Here is an 18,731-nt window from a genome sequence, read left to right as displayed (position 1 = left end):
TGGCCGAAGGTTGTTTAATTTGTGATAAGAGAATCGTTTGTAATAGCCATTGATGATAGATTATTGTTAAATGTTGATCGATTATTATTGATTGTTGTTGATGATTGTTGATTACCGGAGAATTGCAGGTTAGTAGGTGAAGAATGAAGAACGAAGAATGAAACCCTAATTGTTTGAATGTTGATCGACGGATTGTGTAACATATAATTGTTACTGAATAGACAAAAATACCCTTCCACCCAAAAATATTCATATGTTTTAATTTTAAATCTAAGCCATTGATTATATAAATTTAAGGGATGAGATTTGTCCCTTTAATCTCAACTTAAATTAAGGATTCATTTGAATATTCTTCATATTCTCATTAACATTTATTTGCAATGCCTTTTAACAGTTTTTAAGGACATTACTCGAATCCAAACTACTACTAATAATAATAATAAGAAGTTGTGATGTCGTCCAGCAGTTGGTGGCCTGCCTTTTTTAAGAGAGGTCAGGAGTTCGATCCGTTGGCTACATATTAACCCACAATTTCATCCCTTTCTCGTATGACATTCGTGCGAGTTTTTTCCTGGGTACGCAGTTGGGGGCATGTATAGCAACTGCGAGAGATGGTCGCGTGGGTAGTTAAGTTCCCCTGAGAGTGATCCTAACTAACTGTTGTCCAAAAAAGAAAAAAATTAAAAAGTTAATAATAATAATAATAATAATAATAATAATAATAATAATAATAATAATAATAATAATAATAATAATAATAATATTTTAATTCAAAAATACATGACTATTGTATTTTTTACATTATTCTTTCTAGGTTTTAGTTGAATTTGATATAAGATGAATAAAATATAAATATGGGTGGCATATAAATTAAATATACGTCATCTAGAAAAACAAAACGATAAATATAAGTGGCTTCTTGATAATCTTTATGTTGGATGTTTATGTTTTTCTGTTGATAAAACTAACAAAGAACTTCAATCACAAGATCTATAAACCAATTAATCAACCAGATCTTCAATCAAAATATTAGAAATTCAGACTGAACAAAAACAAAATCTCTCTAAACTCTTATAGCCACAATTAACAAGGCTAATGAACAAAACAGAATCACAAAATAACAATTGCTAATTCATCAGATCAATGAATCGGCTAAGAAGCCCTAATATGAGAGAAAAGTGAATGAATGTGTGTAACTTGATATATCCCCAAATGACCAGATAACATAGCTTTTATACTCCCATCACTTTGACAACCTGGGCTTTGACTTGGGCTTCTTAAAAGGATTCTTGTATAATAGCAACTTGGGCTTCTTGGGCTTGTAAGAGAACAACCCAGATATTCTTGAATAAATTAAAAGCATTATCTTCAATTTTGTAGAACTTGCACACTTAATAAATTAAATCTCTTATACTTGACTGGTACTCTTATAATTGACTGGAACTTTATCTGCAACTGCAACAAATCCTTTGATCATCACAGCAACAAACAATTCCTGCAAACATTCTAGAACACACCACAAATAAGAAAAAATATAAATATGTTCCAGCAAGCTTGAATGATAATACCATTTAACATCCCCCCTCAAGCTTAGCTTGGAACAAAATCCAAAAGACCTAAACCATTACACAACACATTGTGTTGCTTAATAGTTAAACCTTTTGTTAAGATGTCACTAATGTTTTTAGCAGACTCAATTTTCCGAATTTTAATCACCCCTGCACTTTGTTTATCTCTGACATAGTGTAACTCAATATCAAAGTGTTTTGTTTTTTCATGAAAAACAGGATTGTGAGAAATTTAGATTGCAGAACTGTTATCACAAAACAATTGGACTGGCAAATTGACTTTAATATTGAAATCAAGTAAAAGATTCTTAATCCAGATTATTTCACAAGTAGTTGAAGCTAAAGCTCTATATTCTGCTTCAGCAGAAGACCTAGATACAATGCTTTTCTTTTTACTTTTCCAAGAAACCAATGAATTACAAAAAAATATTAAGTAACCAGTCACAGATTTTCTATTTAACTTGCATTTCCCCCTAATCTGAGTCACTATAAGCATATAAAGACGTTTCATTACCTTTGACAAGCTGAATTCCCTTTTCCAGGACTACCTTTTAAATACCTTAAAGTTCTAAAAGCAAGATTCATGTGAGACTGCAAAGGTGCATGCATATATTGACTCAAAATATGAACAGCAAATGAAATATCAGGTCTTGTTAAAGTAAGATAGATTAATCTTCCAACAAGTTTCTGATACTCTGTTATGTTTGTCAAAAATTTATCTTTTTCACTTGATTCACAATTAACACAAATATTTGGTTCAATTGGTGTTCCAAAATGTTTGCATCCTAATAAACCATAATCATTTAAAAGTTCCAGACAGTATTTTCTTTGTGACAAACAAACTCCATTATTACAATTCAAAACTTCAATTCTAAGAAAAAACTTAAGCAAACCCAAATCTTTTATCATAAACTTTGTTTTCAAAAAAGATTTAAATTTTTCAATCTCTGCAAGATTATTGCCTGTAACAACTATATCATCAACATAAACAAGTAAACCAATAAAAAGACCATCAACACTTTTAGTATACAAAGAATAATCTGATTTACTTTGCACAAAACCATGTTCTAACAAAGCAGTATTAAGTTTGGCATTCCATTGCCTTGGAGCTTGTTTTAGTCCATATAATGACTTTGTTAATTTACAGACTTTATTATCATTTCCAGAATCAGTATAATAACCTTTTGGTAAAGTCATATAAATCTCTTCATTAAGATCACCATATAGAAAAGCATTATTTATATCAAGTTGATACAATGACCAGTCATTCTGAACAGCAACTGTTATGAAACATCTAACAGTTACATGTTTAACAACTGGACTAAAAGTTTGTTCATAATCAATGCCTTCTTTTTGACTAAAACCTTTAGCCACAAGTCTAGCTTTGTACCTTTCTATTTCACCATCTGACTTATATTTAATTCTGTAAACCCATTTGCACCTAACATGTTTTCTGTCAGGAGGTAATTCTGTTATTATCCATGTATTATTTCTGTTAAGAGCTTCTATTTCAAGGTTCATGGCTTCAACCCAATATGGATTATTGCAGGCTTGTTCATAAGATTTAGGTTCAAATGTTTTATTGAGATTAGAAACAAAGCAGAAATTTTCAGGATTTAGGTTTGCAAAATTCACAACTCTTTCAATACCATATTTTACTTTACCCTCAACAACAAAGTCATCAAACTTTTTTGGAAAAACAGTGCTTCTAGAAGATCTCCTTAATTCATTGGTGTTTTCATTTGATTCAGTATTAGAAGCATCAATGTTGCCCTCAGGAGATGAAGATGAATCTTCATTGTGTGTTGCTATAGGACTATGCTCATTTAAAAGAGCATTATCACTACTACCCTCACAAGTATCAGTAACTCTCCCTTCATCATTGGAACTTGAAGTGTAATTGGTGTCAAATTTAAAAATATCATCAAAGAAATTTTGATTCAAAAAATTATTAGAAAAATTAATTTTGAAATCATTTGCAGCAGACTTATGTTTTAAAGGAAACACTGTTTCATAGAATTTAACATCTCTTGTATAACAACCCTCAAATTTCCAACATTTATATATCCTTTCATCATTTATTTTGCCCAAAATATATAATTAAAACTTAACGATTAAACTTTACTCAATAATTGTTAAGTGTTAAGAATTATTTGTGCAATAATTGACAAGTTAATAAAAAGATAAAAAAAAATATATAATGAGCTAATAAATTTTCGGGAACAAAATAAATAACCTTGTACACTTAAATAATTAAACTTGGATACTTGAGGAACCATTTAAGCTAATCTAAAGATCAAGGACTAAAGTGAAAAGTTCCAACCCTAACCCTAAAAACCCTAGCCAATTTTATCAATAAAAAAAGAGGGTAAAATGACCTTCTTACCCTCCAAATTTTTGGCCAAATTAGCCTCCTCCATCTCCTCATTTAACCTAACTTGTTCCCTAAGCAAAACTTAACCTAAACCTAATTCTAGATCATTCCTAATGCAACTATAAATAGGGACCTAGGCTAGACCAATTCTTGTACCAAATCATTCTTACAATCTTCTCTCTCAAAAACACAAAATCTCACTTTCTCCCTTGTGAATTTCGGCCAAGAAGGAGAACACCACACCACCAAGATCTTCAAGTGATCTTCAAGCAATCTTCAAAGGATCTTCATCGCGTTCTTCGTGTTCATCAAGATCTTCAAGTGTGTTCTTCATTATTCAAGTGTTTGATCTTCATCTTTAAGTCATCTTCATCTTTTTCTTGTTAATCTCACATTATCAAGGTAAAACCCTAGATCTAAACTTTTAAATTCTATCTTGTTAATTCATGTTTATGTTCATAATCATATTCATGTTCTTGATCTTATTCATAATCATATTCATATTGTTAAAAATAAAATAAAATATGCATATACACATATACATACATACGGTTTTGGAAAAAAAAAAGAGATTTTTATTTTGACCTTTAAAATCCTAAAGATTTGATCAAGATTTGTTAATGGTTTAAAAATGGAAACAAGATATATACCACATATACATATATTTATTATTTAAGAAAAAAATATATACATATATATACATAAACGACTACATATATATACATAAACGACTATATATATATATATATATGTATATATAAATAAAATAAATATATACTATATATACATATATACACGAAATATATATATATATATATATATATATATATATATATATATATAAATATAAATATACATAAACATTAGTTAATTAAAACCCTAATACTAATAAACCCTAATCATTAATTAATTATTACTACTACATTAATTAAAACCCTAATCTAAACCTACTTAATTAAATACTACAACTTATACTTATACTACTATATAACACTTATACACTTATACTACTACTTAGCACTTACGCTATTACTAATACTTATAATATACTACTTATAGTATAACACACGATTACCATAGTCATTCACGATAGCGTGAAATTACTTGAACGTCGACGTTGCTTATGAAATGTCCCATTCTTATTGATTAAAAACGTTCCATATTAATTGATTTCGTTGCGAGGTTTTGACCTCTATATGAGACGTTTTTCAAAGACTGCATTCATTTTTAAAACAAACCATAACCTTTATTTCATAGATAAAGGTTTTAAAAAGCTTTACGTAGATTATCAAATAATGATAATCTAAAATATCCTGTTTACACACGACCATTACATAATGGTTTACAATACAAATATGTTACAACAAAATAAGTTTCTTGAATGCAGTTTTTACACAATATCATACAAGCATGGACTCCAAATCTCGTCCTTATTTAAGTATGCGACAGCGGAAGCTCTTAATAATCACCTGAGAATAAACATGCTTAAAACGTCAACAAAAATGTTGGTGAGTTATAGGTTTAACCTATATATATCAAATCATAATAATAGACCACAAGATTTCATATTTCAATACACATCCCATACATAGAGATAAAAATCATTCATATGGTGAACACCTGGTAACCGACATTAACAAGATGCATATATAAGAATATCCCCATCATTCCGGGACACCCTTCGGATATGATATAAATTTCGAAGTACTAAAGCATCCTGTACTTTGGATGGGGTTTGTTAAGCCCAATAGATCTATCTTTAGGATTCGCGTCAATTAGGGTGTCTGTTCCCTAATTCTTAGATTACCAGACTTAATAAAAAGGGGCATATTCGATTTCGATAATTCAACCATAGAATGTAGTTTCACGTACTTGTGTCTATTTTGTAAATCATTTATAAAACCTGCATGTATTCTCATCCCAAAAATATTAGATTTTAAAAGTGGGACTATAACTCACTTTCACAGATTTTTACTTCGTCGGGAAGTAAGACTTGGCCACTGGTTGATTCACGAACCTATAACAATATATACATGTATATCAAAGTATGTTCAAAATATATTTACAACACTTTTAATATATTTTGATGTTTTAAGTTTATTAAGTCAGCTGTCCTCGTTAGTAACCTACAACTAGTTGTCCACAGTTAGATGTACAGAAATAAATCGATAAATATTATCTTGAATCAATCCACGACCCAGTGTATAAGTATCTCAGTATTGATCACAACTCAAACTATATATATTTTGGAATCAACCTCAACCCTGTATAGCTAACTCCAACATTCACATATAGAGTGTCTATGGTTGTTCCGAAATATATATAGATGTGTCGACATGATAGGTCAAAACATTGTATACGTGTCTATGGTATCTCAAGATTACATAATATACAATACAAGTTGATTAAGTTATGGTTGGAATAGATTTGTTACCAATTTTCACGTAGCTAAAATGAGAAAAATTATCCAATCTTGTTTTACCCATAACTTCTTCATTTTAAATCCGTTTTGAGTGAATCAAATTGCTATGGTTTCATATTGAACTCTATTTTATGAATCTAAACAGAAAAATTATAGGTTTATAGTCGGAAAAATAAGTTACAAGTCGTTTTTGTAAAGGTAGTCATTTCAGTCGAAAGAACGACGTCTAGATGACCATTTTAGAAAACATACTTCCACTTTGAGTTTAACCATAATTTTTGGATATAGTTTCATGTTCATAATAAAAATCATTTTCTCAGAATAACAACTTTTAAATCAAAGTTTATCATAGTTTTTAATTAACTAACCCAAAACAGCCCGCGGTGTTACTACGACGGCGTAAATCCGGTTTTACGGTGTTTTTCGTGTTTCCAGGTTTTAAATTATTAAGTTAGCATATCATATAGATATAGAACATGTGTTTAGTTAATTTTAAAAGTCAAGTTAGAAGGATTAACTTTTGTTTGCGAACAAGTTTAGAATTAACTAAACTATGTTCTAGTGATTACAAGTTTAAACCTTCGAATAAGATAGCTTTATATGTATTAATCGAATGATATTATGAACATCATTACTACCTTAAGTTCCTTGGATAAACCTACTGGAAAAGAGAAAAATGGATCTAGCTTCAATGGATCCTTGGATGGCTCGAAGTTCTTGAAGTAGAATCATGACACGAAAACAAGTTCAAGTAAGATCATCACTTGAAATAAGATTGTTATAGTTATAGAAATTGAACCAAAGTTTGAATATGATTATTACCTTGTATTATAATGATAACCTACTGTAAGAAATAAAGATTTTTTGAGGTTGGATGATCACCTTACAAGATTGGAAGTGAGCTAGCAAACTTGAAAGTATTCTTGATTTTATGAAACTAGAACTTTTGGAATTTATGAAGAACACTTAGAACTTGAAGATAAAACTTGAGAGAGATCAATTAGATGAAGAAAATTGAAGAATGAAAGTGTTTGTAGGTGTTTTTGGTCGTTGGTGTATGGATTAGATATAAAGGATATGTAATTTTGTTTTCATGTAAATAAGTCATGAATGATTACTCATATTTTTGTAATTTTATGAGATATTTCATGCTAGTTGCCAAATGATGGTTCCCACATGTGTTAGGTGACTCACATGGGCTGCTAAGAGCTGATCATTGGAGTGTATATACCAATAGTACATACATCTAAAAGCTGTGTATTGTACGAGTACGAATACGGGTGCATACGAGTAGAATTGTTGATGAAACTGAATGAGGATGTAATTGTAAGCATTTTTGTTAAGTAGAAGTATTTTGATAAGTGTATTGAAGTCTTTCAAAAGTGTATAAATACATATTAAAACACTACATGTATATACATTTTAACTGAGTCGTTAAGTCATCGTTAGTCGTTACATGTAAGTGTTGTTTTGAAACCTTTAGGTTAACGATCTTGTTAAATGTTGTTAACCCAATGTTTATAATATCAAATGAGATTTTAAATTATTATATTATCATGATATTATCATGTATGAATATCTCTTAATATGATATATATACATTAAATGTCTTTACAACGATAATCGTTACATATATGTCTCGTTTAAAAATCATTAAGTTAGTAGTCTTGTTTTTACATATGTAGTTCATTGTTAATATACTTAATGATATGTTTACTTATCATAGTATCATGTTAACTATATATATATATCCATATATATGTCATCATATAGTTTTTACAAGTTTTAACGTTCGTGAATCACCGGTCAACTTGGGTGGTCAATTGTCTATATGAAACATATTTCAATTAATCAAGTCTTAACAAGTTTGATTGCTTAACATGTTGGAAAAATTTAATCATGTAAATATCAATCTCAATTAATATATATAAACATGGAAAAGTTCGGGTCACTACAGTACCTACCCGTTAAATAAATTTCGTCCCGAAATTTTAAGCTGTTGAAGGTGTTGACGAATCTTCTGGAAATAGGTGTGGGTATTTCTTCTTCATCTGATCTTCACGCTCCCAGGTGAACTCGGGTCCTCTACGAGCATTCCATCGAATCTTAACAATTGGTATCTTGTTTTGCTTAAGTCTTTTAACCTCACGATCCATTATTTCGACGGGTTCTTCGATGAATTGAAGTTTTTCGTTGATTTGGATTTCATCTAACGGAATAGTGAGATATTCTTTAGCAAAACATTTCTTCAAATTCGAGACGTGGAAAGTGTTATGTACAGCCGCGAGTTGTTGAGGTAACTCTAGTCGGTAAGCTACTGGTCCGACACGATCAATAATCTTGAATGGTCCAATATACCTTGGATTTAATTTCCCTCGTTTACCAAATCGAACAACGCCTTTCCAAGGTGCAACTTTAAGCATGACCATCTCTCCAATTTCAAATTCTATATCTTTTCTTTTAATGTCAGCGTAGCTCTTTTGTCGACTTTGGGCGGTTTTCAACCGTTGTTGAATTTGGATGATCTTCTCGGTAGTTTCTTGTATAATCTCCGGACCCGTAATCTGTCTATCCCCCACTTCACTCCAACAAATCGGAGACCTGCACTTTCTACCATAAAGTGCTTCAAACGGCGCCATCTCAATGCTTGAATGGTAGCTGTTGTTGTAGGAAAATTCTGCTAACGGTAGATGTCGATCCCAACTGTTTCCGAAATCAATAACACATGCTCGTAGCATGTCTTCAAGCATTTGTATCGTCCTTTCGCTCTGCCCATCAGTTTGTGGATGATAGGCAGTACTCATGTCTAGACGAGTTCCTAATGCTTGCTGTAATGTATGCCAGAATCTTGAAATAAATCTGCCATCCCTATCAGAGATAATAGAGATTGGTATTCCATGTCTGGAGACAACTTCCTTCAAATACAGTCGTGCTAACTTCTCCATCTTGTCATCTTCTCTTATTGGCAGGAAGTGTGCTGATTTGGTGAGACGATCAACTATTACCCAAATAATATCAAAACCACTTGCAGTCCTTGGCAATTTAGTGATGAAATCCATGGTAATGTTTTCCCATTTCCATTCTGGGATTTCGGGTTGTTGAAGTAGACCTGATGGTTTCTGATGCTCAGCTTTGACCTTAGAACACGTCAAACATTCTCCTACGTATTTAGCAACATCGGCTTTCATACCCGGCCACCAAAAATGTTTCTTGAGATCCTTGTACATCTTCCTCATTCCAGGATGTATTGAGTATCTGGTTTTATGAGCTTCTCTAAGTACCATTTCTCTCATATCTCCAAATTTTGGTACCCAAATCCTTTCAGCCCTATACCGGGTTCCGTCTTCCCGAATATTAAGATGCTTCTCCGATCCTTTGGGTATTTCATCCTTTAAATTTCCCTCTTTTAAAACTCCTTGTTGCGCCTCCTTTATTTGAGTAGTAATGTTATTATGAATCATTATATTCATAGATTTTACTCGAATGGGTTCTCTGTCCTTCCTGCTCAAGGCATCGGCTACCACATTTGCCTTCCCCGGGTGGTAACGAATCTCAAAGTCGTAATCATTCAACAATTCAATCCACCTACGCTGCCTCATATTCAGTTGTTTCTGATTAAATATGTGTTGAAGACTTTTATGGTCGGTATATATAATACTTTTGACCCCATATAAGTAGTGCCTCCAAGTCTTTAATGCAAAAACAACCGCGCCTAATTCCAAATCATGCGTCGTATAATTCTGCTCGTGAATCTTCAATTGTCTAGACGCATAAGCAATCACCTTCGTTCGTTGCATTAATACACAACCAAGACCTTGCTTTGATGCGTCACAATAAATCACAAAATCATCATTCCCTTCAGGCAATGACAATATAGGTGCCGTAGTTAGCTTTTTCTTCAATAACTGAAAAGCTTTGTCTTGTTCATCATTCCATTCAAATTTCTTCCCTTTATGCGTTAATGCAGTCAAGGGTTTTGCTATTCTGGAAAAGTCTTGGATGAACCTTCTGTAGTAACCAGCTAGTCCTAAAAACTGGCGTATGTGTTTCGGAGTTTTCGGGGTTTCCCACTTTTCAACAGTTTCTATCTTTGCCGGATCCACCTTAATACCTTCTTTGTTCACTATGTGACCGAGGAATTGAACTTCTTCCAACCAAAATGCACACTTTGAAAATTTAGCGTACAATTCTTCCTTCCTCAATACTTCTAACACCTTTCTCAAATGTTCACCGTGTTCTTGGTCATTCTTTGAGTAAATAAGTATGTTATCAATGAAAACAATGACAAACTTGTCAAGGTATGGTCCACACACTCGGTTCATAAGGTCCATGAACACAGCTGGTGCATTAGTTAAACCAAACGGCATGACCATAAACTCGTAATGACCATAACGTGTTCTGAAAGCAGTCTTTGGAATATCATCTTCTTTCACCCGCATTTGATGATACCCGGAACGTAAGTCAATCTTTGAATAAACAGACGAGCCTTGTAGTTGATCAAATAAGTCATCGATTCTCGGTAGTGGGTAGCGGTTCTTGATGGTAAGTTTGTTCAACTCTCGGTAGTCGATACACAGCCTGAATGTACCATCTTTCTTCTTGACAAACAAAACAGGAGCTCCCCACGGTGACGTGCTTGGTCGAATGAAACCATGCTCTAAAAGCTCTTGTAATTGGCTTTGCAGTTCTTTCATCTCGCTGGGTGCGAGTCTGTAAGGAGCACGAGCTATTGGTGCAGCTCCTGGTACAAGATCTATTTGAAATTCAACGGATCGATGTGGGGGTAATCCCGGTAATTCTTTCGGAAATACATCGGGAAATTCTTTTGCGACGGGAACATCATTGATGCTCTTTTCTTCAGTTTGTACTTTCTCGACGTGTGCTAGAACAGCATAGCAACCTTTTCTTATTAGTTTTTGTGCCTTCAAATTACTAATAAGATGTAGCTTCGTGTTGCCCTTTTCTCCGTACACCATTAAGGGTTTTCCTTTTTCTCGTATAATGCGAATTGCATTTTTGTAACAAATGATCTCTGCTTTCACTTCTTTCAACCAGTCCATACCGATTATTACATCAAAACTCCCTAACTCTACTGGTATCAAGTCAATCTTAAATGTTTCACTAACCAGTTTAATTTCTCGATTCCGACATATATTATCTGCTGAAATTAATTTACCATTTGCTAATTCGAGTAAAAATTTACTATCCAAAGGCGTCAATGGACAACTTAATTTAGCACAAAAATCTCTACTCATATAGCTTCTATCCGCACCCGAATCAAATAAAACGTAAGCAGATTTATTGTCAATAAGAAACGTACCCGTAACAAGCTCCGGGTCTTCCTGTGCCTCTGCTGCATTAATATTGAAAACTCTTCCGCGGCCTTGTCCATTCGTGTTCTCCTGGTTCGGGCAATTTCTAATAATGTGGCCCGGTTTTCCACATTTATAACAAACTACATTGGCATAACTTGCTCCGACACTACTTGCTCTGCCATTACTCGTTCCGACACCATTTGTTCCTTTCGTTCTATTAACCCCTGGTCCGTAGACCTCACACTTCGCCGCGCTATGACCATTTCTTTTACACTTGTTGCAAAATTTGGTGCAGAACCCCGAGTGATACTTTTCACACCTTTGGCATAGCAGCTTCTGATTGTTGTTGTTGTTGCGGTTATTATTATTGTTGGGATGATTATTGTAGTTGCTGTTGTTGTTATTGTTGTTGTTGTTGTTGTTGTTGGGCCGTTTGTTGTAGTTGCGATTGATGTTGCGATTGTTGGGATAATTGTTGCGATTATTGTTGTAATTACTGTTGTTGTTGTATTGGTGATTCTTATCACCGTTTTCCTCCCACTTTCTTTTGACTTGCTTCACATTGGCCTCTTCAGCAGTCTGTTCTTTAATTCTTTCTTCAATCTGGTTCACTAGTTTGTGAGCCATTCTACATGCCTGTTGTATGGAGGCGGGCTCGTGTGAACTTATATCTTCTTGGATTCTTTCCGGTAATCCTTTCACAAACGCGTCGATCTTCTCTTCCTCATCTTCGAATGCTCCCGGACACAATAGGCACAATTCTGTGAATCGTCTTTCGTACGTGGTAATATCAAATCCTTGGGTTCGTAACCCTCTAAGTTCTGTCTTGAGCTTATTGACCTCGGTTCTGGGACGGTACTTCTCGTTCATCAAGTGCTTGAATGCTGACCACGGTAGTGCGTACGCATCGTCTTGTCCCACTTGCTCTAGATAGGTATTCCACCATGTTAACGCAGAACCTGTGAAGGTATGCGTAGCGTACTTCACTTTGTCCTCTTCAGTACACTTACTTATGGCAAACACCGATTCGACCTTCTCGGTCCACCGTTTCAATCCGATCGGTCCTTCGGTTCCATCAAATTCCAAAGGTTTGCAGGCAGTGAATTCTTTGTAGGTGCATCCTACACGATTTCCTGTACTGCTAGATCCAAGGTTATTGTTGGTATGTAGCGAAGCCTGTACTGCGGCTATGTTTGAAGCTAGAAAAGTACGGAATTCCTCTTCATTCATATTCACGGTGTGTCGAGTAGTCGGTGCCATTTCCTTCAAAATTGTCAAATGGAACAAGTTAATCATACAGAATATTAAGAGTAGTTAATAGTATTTCGTAGCATAATATGAACTCATTTATAAAAGCTTTTTCTTCATATTAGCGTTTTATAAGTTTAAATTCGGGTAGTACCTACCCGTTAAGTTCATACTTAGTAGCTAATATACAATTCAACTACTACAATTCTATATGAAAAACTGATTATAATAATATTTCGCGTTCAAACTTTTATACAATATTTTACAAACTTACAATACCGCTTATTTTACATAAAGCATGAAATATAGCACACAATAACTTTGATACAAGATAGTTGTGAAGATAATTCTAGCTAGTACACAAGTCGTTCAGCAAAGGCAATAAAGACACGTAATTCATACGTCCAGAAACAAGTCATGCATTCTGGTTTTACTAGGACTACTTCCCATCCTTAGTCTTGTGGAACATAACCGTTATGGCCGTTGATAAGACAGCGTGTTGTAACGTCGTCAAAGGGACGAGGGTTACGTAATGTCCAACAGTCCTGTAACAATCTAAAAACCTCATTTCTTACCCCAATTACCGACTCCGTCACTTGTGGGAACGTTTTGTTTAATAGTTGTAGGCCGATGTTCTTGTTCTCACTTTGGTGAGAAGCGAACATTACTAATCCGTAAGCATAACATGCTTCTTTATGTTGCATGTTAGCCGCTTTTTCTAAATCACGAAGTCCAATATTCGGATATATTGACTCAAAATAATTTCTTAACCCATTGCGTAAAATAGCATTTGGGTTCCCCGCAATATATGCGTCAAAGTAAACACATCGTAACTTATGGATTTCCCAATGTGATATCCCCCATCTTTCGAATGAAAGCCTTTTATAAACCAAGGCATTCTTGGAACGGTCTTCGAATGTCTTACAAACTGATCTCGCCTTAAATAGTTGTGCCGAAGAATTCCGACCGACTCTAGACAAGATTTCATCAATCATGTCTCCGGGTAGGTCTCTTAAAATATTGGGTTGTCTATCCATTTTGTGTTTTTATACTGTAAAATAGACAAGAGTTAGATTCATAAAAAAAAATACTTATTAATACAAGCAATTTTTACATATATCATAAAGCATAAGCACACTATATTACATATATTACACCACACGAATACAACTATCTTATTTCGACTCGCTTGTTTCTTCTTCTTCAGTTTTGGTTCGTTTTGTCAAGTTTCTAGGGATATATGATGTTCCCCTAATACGAGCCGTAATTTTCCACATTGGTTTAGAAAAACCTGGTGGTTTAGAGGTTCCCGGGTCATTGTTACAACTTAAGGACTTCGGGGGTTGACGATACATATAAAGTTCATCGGGGTTGGAATTAGATTTCTCTATTTTTATGCCCTTTCCCTTATTATTTTCTTTTGCCTTTTTAAATTCAGTTGGGGTAATTTCTATAACATCATCGGAATTCTCGTCGGAATCCGATTCATCGGAGAATTGGTAATCCTCCCAATATTTTGCTTCCTTGGCGGAAACACCATTGACCATAATTAACCTTGGTCGGTTGGTTGAGGATTTTCTTTTACTTAACCGTTTTAATATTTCCCCCACCGGTTCTATTTCTTCATCCGGTTCCGATTCTTCTTCCGGTTCCGATTCTTCTTCCGGTTCCGACTCTTCTTCCGGTTCCTCTTCGGGAACTTGTGAATCAGTCCACGAATCATTCCAATTTACATTTGACTCTTCATTATTATTAGGTGAGTCAATGGGACTTGTTCTAGAGGTAGACATCTATCACATAATATCAAACGCGTTAAGAGATTAATATATCACATAATATTCACATGTTAAAAATATATAGTTTCCAACAAAATTTGTTAAGCAATCATTTTTCAAGTAAACACGGTCGAAGTCCAGACTCACTAATGCATCCTAACAAACTCGATAAGACACACTAATGCAAAATTCTGGTTCTCTAAGACCAACGCTCTGATACCAACTGAAATGTCCCGTTCTTATTGATTAAAAACGTTCCATATTAATTGATTTCGTTGCGAGGTTTTGACCTCTATATGAGACGTTTTTCAAAGACTGCATTCATTTTTAAAACAAACCATAACCTTTATTTCATAGATAAAGGTTTTAAAAAGCTTTACGTAGATTATCAAATAATGATAATCTAAAATATCCTGTTTACACACGACCATTACATAATGGTTTACAATACAAATATGTTACAACAAAATAAGTTTCTTGAATGCAGTTTTTACACAATATCATACAAGCATGGATTCCAAATCTCGTCCTTATTTAAGTATGCGACAGCGGAAGCTCTTAATAATCACCTGCGAATAAACATGCTTAAAACGTCAACAAAAATGTTGGTGAGTTATAGGTTTAACCTATATATATCAAATCATAATAATAGACCACAAGATTTCATATTTCAATACACATCCCATACATAGAGATAAAAATCATTCATATGGTGAACACCTGGTAACCGACATTAACAAGATGCATATATAAGAATATCCCCATCATTCCGGGACACCCTTCGGATATGATATAAATTTCGAAGTACTAAAGCATCCGGTACTTTGGATGGGGTTTGTTAAGCCCAATAGATCTATCTTTAGGATTCGCGTCAATTAGGGTGTCTGTTCCCTAATTCTTAGATTACCAGACTTAATAAAAAGGGGCATATTCGATTTCGATAATTCAACCATAGAATGTAGTTTCACGTACTTGTGTCTATTTTGTAAATCATTTATAAAACCTGCATGTATTCTCATCCCAAAAATATTAGATTTTAAAAGTGGGACTATAACTCACTTTCACAGATTTTTACTTCGTCGGGAAGTAAGACTTGGCCACTGGTTGATTCACGAACCTATAACAATATATACATGTATATCAAAGTATGTTCAAAATATATTTACAACACTTTTAATATATTTTGATGTTTTAAGTTTATTAAGTCAGCTGTCCTCGTTAGTAACCTACAACTAGTTGTCCACAGTTAGATGTACAGAAATAAATCGATAAATATTATCTTGAATCAATCCACGACCCAGTGTATACGTATCTCAGTATTGATCACAACTCAAACTATATATATTTTGGAATCAACCTCAACCCTGTATAGCTAACTCCAACATTCACATATAGAGTGTCTATGGTTGTTCCGAAATATATATAGATGTGTCGACATGATAGGTCGAAACATTGTATACGTGTCTATGGTATCTCAAGATTACATAATATACAATACAAGTTGATTAAGTTATGGTTGGAATAGATTTGTTACCAATTTTCACGTAGCTAAAATGAGAAAAATTATCCAATCTTGTTTTACCCATAACTTCTTCATTTTAAATCCGTTTTGAGTGAATCAAATTGCTATGGTTTCATATTGAACTCTATTTTATGAATCTAAACAGAAAAATTATAGGTTTATAGTCGGAAAAATAAGTTACAAGTCGTTTTTGTAAAGGTAGTCATTTCAGTCGAAAGAACGACGTCTAGATGACCATTTTAGAAAACATACTTCCACTTTGAGTTTAACCATAATTTTTGGATATAGTTTCATGTTCATAATAAAAATCATTTTCTCAGAATAACAACTTTTAAATCAAAGTTTATCATAGTTTTTAATTAACTTACCCAAAACAGCCCGCGGTGTTACTACGACGGCGTAAATCCGGTTTTACGGTGTTTTTCGTGTTTCCAGGTTTTAAATTATTAAGTTAGAATATCATATAGATATAGAACATGTGTTTAGTTAATTTTAAAAGTCAAGTTAGAAGGATTAACTTTTGTTTGCGAACAAGTTTAGAATTAACTAAACTATGTTCTAGTGATTACAAGTTTAAACCTTCGAATAAGATAGCTTTATATGTATGAATCGAATGATATTATGAACATCATTACTACCTTAAGTTCCTTGGATAAACCTACTGGAAAAGAGAAAAATGGATCTAGCTTCAATGGATCCTTGGATGGCTCGAAGTTCTTGAAGTAGAATCATGACACAAAAACAAGTTCAAGTAAGATCATCACTTGAAATAAGATTGTTATAGTTATAGAAATTGAACCAAAGTTTGAATATGATTATTACCTTGTATTAGAATGATAACCTACTGTAAGAAACAAAGATTTCTTGAGGTTGGATGATCACCTTACAAGATTGGAAGTGAGCTAGCAAACTTGAAAGTATTCTTGATTTTATGAAAGTAGAACTTTTGGAATTTATGAAGAACACTTAGAACTTGAAGATAAAACTTGAGAGAGATCAATTAGATGAAGAAAATTGAAGAATGAAAGTGTTTGTAGGTGTTTTTGGTCGTTGGTGTATGGATTAGATATAAAGGATATGTAATTTTGTTTTCATGTAAATAAGTCATGAATGATTACTCATATTTTTGTAATTTTATGAGATATTTCATGCTAGTTGCCAAATGATGGTTCCCACATGTGTTAGGTGACTCACATGGGCTGCTAAGAGCTGATCATTGGAGTGTATATACCAATAGTACATACATCTAAAAGCTGTGTATTGTACGAGTACGAATACGGGTGCATACGAGTAGAATTGTTGATGAAACTGAATGAGGATGTAATTGTAAGCATTTTTGTTAAGTAGAAGTATTTTGATAAGTGTATTGAAGTCTTTCAAAAGTGTATAAATACATATTAAAACACTACATGTATATACATTTTAACTGAGTCGTTAAGTCATCGTTAGTCGTTACATGTAAGTGTTGTTTTGAAACCTTTAGGTTAACGATCTTGTTAAATGTTGTTAACCCAATGTTTATAATATCAAATGAGATTTTAAATTATTATATTATCATGATATTATCATGTATGAATATCTCTTAATATGATATATATACATTAAATGTCTTTACAACGATAATCGTTACATATATGTCGTTTAAAAATCATTAAGTTAGTAGTCTTGTTTTTACATATGTAGTTCATTGTTAATATACTTAATGATATGTTTACTTATCATAGTATCATGTTAACTATATATATATATATATCCATATATATGTCATCATATAGTTTTTACAAGTTTTAACGTTCGTGAATCACCGGTCAACTTGGGTGGTCAATTGTCTATATGAAACATATTTCAATTAATCAAGTCTTAACAAGTTTGATTGCTTAACATGTTGGAAACATTTAATCATGTAAATATCAATCTCAATTAATATATATAAACATGGAAAAGTTCGGGTCACTACAGCTTAAGGCCATGGGTAATCCTTGGTACCACTATGGGATGCTTGTGGATTTCAAATGCCAAACTTAGATTTTGGTCGAGAAATCCTGGGCCAACCGGTAACAATTGGTCATTCTAGTGACCCGGCGGTGGCATAGATGTATGGGTATGGTCCACAATATCAACCCGACTATAGTAATCATACACTTAGTTACTTTCACATTTAATAGGTGGTAGACTTATTAAGGACAACTCACTAGTGTTCAACACTAACTTACTATAAATGGAAACTTTCTAAACGTGGAAACTATCTAAATACGGAAACTTACTAAAAGTGGAAACTTACTAAGAATAGAAACTTAGCAAAACGAACTATACTTAAGTACATACATACTTAAACTTAACTTAAACTCGGGCAAAACATCTAAAATATTCTTAATGTCATTAGGTTGATATTCGGCTCACGATCATCCAACTCATTTATCTTTCTCTTCCAAGGAATAACTCTCTCATCTGCTTACTAAGGTGAACTCATAGCCCCACTCTTTATTGCTAGCAACTTATTTAACTTT

Source organism: Rutidosis leptorrhynchoides, chromosome 3 (assembly GCF_046630445.1).
Source record: "Rutidosis leptorrhynchoides isolate AG116_Rl617_1_P2 chromosome 3, CSIRO_AGI_Rlap_v1, whole genome shotgun sequence".
Classification (NCBI taxonomy): Eukaryota; Viridiplantae; Streptophyta; class Magnoliopsida; order Asterales; family Asteraceae; genus Rutidosis; species Rutidosis leptorrhynchoides.
Note: the sequence above shows the minus strand (reverse complement) of the source record.